This window comes from Gigantopelta aegis, chromosome 2 (genome assembly GCF_016097555.1).
Source record: "Gigantopelta aegis isolate Gae_Host chromosome 2, Gae_host_genome, whole genome shotgun sequence".
Taxonomy (NCBI): Eukaryota; Metazoa; Mollusca; class Gastropoda; order Neomphalida; family Peltospiridae; genus Gigantopelta; species Gigantopelta aegis.
In genome coordinates this window covers 18,479,538-18,484,231 of record NC_054700.1, presented here as the reverse complement: position 1 = coordinate 18,484,231, position 4,694 = coordinate 18,479,538, and positions in this window count along the sequence as shown.

Genomic DNA, 4,694 nt, shown 5'->3' with positions numbered 1-4,694 from the left:
AGATGCATTTATACTTCTCACTTCAGAGTCTGGTGCAATATAATTACACGTAAGTATTCTCATAAATGGATATTACATAAAGTAATCCGCGGAGACCCCCGTCATCTGTTAAGTATGGCCAGGGAACACTTGTGATGGTTATAGAATATTACACCTTTGATCTAAGGCGATATTTCAGTATTTTTGTTTTACAAATAGTACAAACATTTTTTGCTTAATTAAAAACAAAATAATAAGTGTACATACAAAATTATCTTGGACCTGATTTATGCACAGGAAATTGATTATGTCTAGACATCGCATTTATGATATTTCTGTGTTCCGGTACGCATTTTTTTCTCCTATTTCGAAAATGTGGATTCTTTCATCTTCATTTCAGCTATTCTCAAACGAGAACTGCTGGGAAAAGTGTTTACTAAAAAGTACTGTCGGAAATAAAATAAAAATGATTTTCGTCGATTATTTCTTACATATTAAACAGACAAGTAAATATCTATTTAATGATAGTCTACCTAATTTAGCATTTACTTGTTTTGGCTCTCATTGATGCACAAGGTGGTGTTTACTCTTGAAATTAAAAGAAAGATGTCAGTAAACAAGTGATTTGTGCTCTTTATTGGAACAGACTATAACACATTTTGGTCGATATGTGTCAATTTCATTGCTGTTACAATATGCGAGGGACCGTTTCTGATTATGGTTTACCACTATTCCTCTCCAAAAAAATGAAAATATCTGTAAACATTCATAAGTAACTTTTGAGCAAAACTCAAGAACCATTCTGAGTTTGTGATCTATTATACCGGTATTAAAGGTGCTATCTCAAAGTTGCATAATGACAGCTATTGCAAATCATGCTTATATTAAATTTTGCTTTAACATTTAAAGACTACACCTTTAACTATATGCCCATAAATGATTATAGGAAATAATTTGATCTACTAGTAGAAAATACGTTTTTATTGGAGAATCTTTATCACAAACAGATGCTCACATATAACTTCTGATATAGCACCTTTAAATGGTTGCAAGATTGTGTAAATTTCTAATGTACTAATAGTGAATTTATGTTCACTAAATATGCTAGTTATAATTAATAATTTATGCTGCAGTTCAAAATAATCAGTTAACTTGCAGTTTTAAATTAAAAGTTTGTTTAATGATAAATGAAATTGACACATATCGACCAAAATGTGTTGTAGTCTGTTCCAATAAAGGTCATAAATCTCCTGTTTACCGACATCTTTATTTTAATTTCAAGAGTAAACACCACCTTGTACATCAATGAGAGCCCAAACAAGTGAATGCTCAATTAGGTAGAGTATCATTAAATAGATATTTACAAAATATTTACTTGTCAGTTTAATATGAAAGACATAATTGACGAAAATCAGTTTTATTCTATTTCCGACACTACTTTTTTTTCGTACTTTAATAGGCCTACATAGGTGTTCGAGAAGTTGAGCAACCACACAATTAGTGTTACGGATAAGCATAATGGAAAGCATTTACAAAGCATGTGTATGTCTTACACGCGTGTAACTACACACATTAACAATGCTTTAAAGGCATATTGTCACAGAACACTGACCTATTTAATGGTCTAACAAAGTATTACCTGAACAAATATAATTTGATTTGTACCTAAATGTACTTTATTCAACCATCTTCATAACCACCATACTCTATTTATTAATGATATTTTGTAAATTAATTATATTATGGCAATGGTCCATAATTCAAAAACTAAAATTGCCGAGAGTGTTGACATGGATTTCACTCCATCTTGGTTTAGTTAAGGTTATGCAATAGCTAGATTTGGTTTCCAACAATTAATGTCATTTTTAGTTATTATCCATTTTTACAGAAATAAGGTCCTTAAATCCGTGACAGTATGCCTTTAACACACATGTTTAAGAAAAATAGACTTCGTAAATTCAGCCCATTAGTACGATTCGGTAATCGTTTAGGTAATGCGCAGCACATTTATAGATATAATAATGCTGGATGTGTAGTGCATTTTTTTTTTTTTTTTTTTTGGGGGGGGGGGGGGGGGGGTCAAATGATTTATTATGTTAGGTAATAGTGTTAGAATGAGTAACAACCACAAATATAACTGGTAAAATCACGCGCTTTCACGATTATTTTATTCTGAAATGTTGCATTTTAAAAATATCGATATGTAACCCCGTCGGAAAGCTTAGTGTTTTTCGGGGTCATTACATAAAAAATTAGGGTAAGTCGGAAAACTGGAAACACACATATTTTTTTAAGCCTTATAATAATAAAATAAGTTAAACATACTTGTACCTACATGCAGATATCATCCATGTAGGCATTATGTCATGGTGCTGTGCAGGACCATGACATATGGCCGTCTGCTTTATAATACTATATATGTAATATGGGATAACATACTGTTAATAACAAGAAGAAGCATGCAATATGTAACTTGACCTAGATAGGCCTACAAAAAAGTGTTTCAGGTTACAACCTTGAAAAAAAAAATAGTGTAGGTAGGTAGGAAGTGTTTTCCTTTTTTTTTTTAAATCGACTCAAATCGAGAAAGCGTGATCAGCCGAGGTGTTCCGAATCTAGTTTGCTGATTGCAAAAAATCAAGGATTTTATTATTATTATTATTTAATTTTTGTTGTTGTTGTTGTTGTTGTTTCAAAAAAGGGTCGCTACGTAAAATTATGGTAGGTCGGGAAACTGAATACGCACATATTTTTAAGGCCTTATAATAATAAAATAATAAATAACTTAAATATACTCGAACCTATATGCAGATATATTTCACCCATGCAGGCCATTTGTGATGGTGCTGTGCAGGACCATGACATAAGACACTCTGCTTTATAATGTTATATACTGAACAAAAAAAGAAACTTCCGATGTGTACATATAATATTTGTTGTGTTAAAGAATTCATTGTGTAATGAAATTATATAGGTAGTATTAGCCTTGAGCTGTATTATCAGGATTCATGAATTTTATCGATTATTTTTGCACTGTTAATCGTCGACAACGTGAAATTCAATTTGCACGTGTATGCATGGTTCGACATGTCCCGTGTAGTATTCGGTCAATTTGTTTTACTTGTCTTACTGACTTTGTTGTCAAGTGAACGAAAACGCTTCAAAATTTGTAAAACAAAATTACGTTTTTTACATTGTAGCATTTTTAGTATGCCAAGAATACCCAATAATTTACACGAACGGGCGATTGGCATGCTTGATGCTGGCATGTCGACAAAAGACGTTGCAAGGCATGTTGGGAGTTCTAGTCGAGCGATACGAAATCTTCGCGTAAGATTTCGAACGACAGGAAGCACCAACGACTTGCCACGTCGTGGATGTCCGCGTATTACAACGCGTGGTCAAGACCGCTATATCATGAACACGCATTTGCACAATCGATTCCAAACTGCCACTGCTACTGCTGCTAACACACCTGGGCTTCATAATAACTGAATCAGTGGGCAAACTGTTCATAATCGTCTGCGGGAGAACGGTTTACATGCACGACGTCCTTACGTCGGAAGCGTTTTAACGCAACGTCATCGTCTAAATCGTCTTAATTGGGCACGTGTACACACTCGTTGGATACGGCGACGCTGGAATACCGTTCTTTTTTCGGATGAATCCAGATTTTCTTTACAACGTGGTGATGGCAGGGTGCGCGTCTACCGTAGGCGAAATGAACGCTATGCTGACTGTTGTGTTCTTGAAGGAGATGGTTTCGGGGGTGGGGGTTCTGTCATGGTCTGGGCAGCCATTGCCCATGGTTATCGTTCACCACTAGTCGTCATTGATGGCAATTTAAATGCTCAACGTTACCGCGATGATATTCTCGCTCATCAAGTCATTCCTCTGTTCCACAACAACGCTAACATCTCGATTTTTCAGCATGATAATGCTACCTCTCATACAGCTAGAGACACTGTAAATTTTCTTAGGACAAATAACATTGATTTCATTGATGACTTGCCCGCTAAAAGTCCTGATCTCAACCCCATCGAGCATGTCTGGGATAGTCTAGACAGACGATTGAGGCGTCGTCCCAACCCACCCGCTAACGTCAACGAACTTCGTCAAGCGCTCATTCAGGAATGGAACAATATTCCACAGGCAGAAATCAACACTTTAGTCAATTCTATGCGCCTGCGATGCACTGCAGTGGTCATTTCAAGAGGTGGTCATACCCGTTATTAAGTGGGTGTTTTTTTTTTAACCCCTACCACACTTGGTTAAAATTTCTCCCAGTTTCTGTTAACCTATGGCCATGATTTTTGCACCAAACGATGCATCATGGAACACTCTTTAAACGCATATATAACAATTATTCCCCTGGTTTGTTTTCATCAAGTTATGTTCAAGCAAAGTTAGCGGAAGTTTCTTATTTTGTTCAGTATATATCCATGTAATACGGGTATAACATACCGTTAATAACAAGAAGAAGAAAAAAAAGTAATTTGACCTAGATATGACATGACATGGCTTCTTATTATAATAATAAAATAGGTTAAATATACTTGTACCGATATGTAGATATATTTTTCATCCAATAAGGCCAACATATTTACATCAATTCCATCTGTTAATTTGTCTTGCTTGATGTTTTGTGTATTTACTTTGTTTCAAATATTTGTAATAATAGTAGTCGCCTATAATGTTATAATATTTGTAATTAG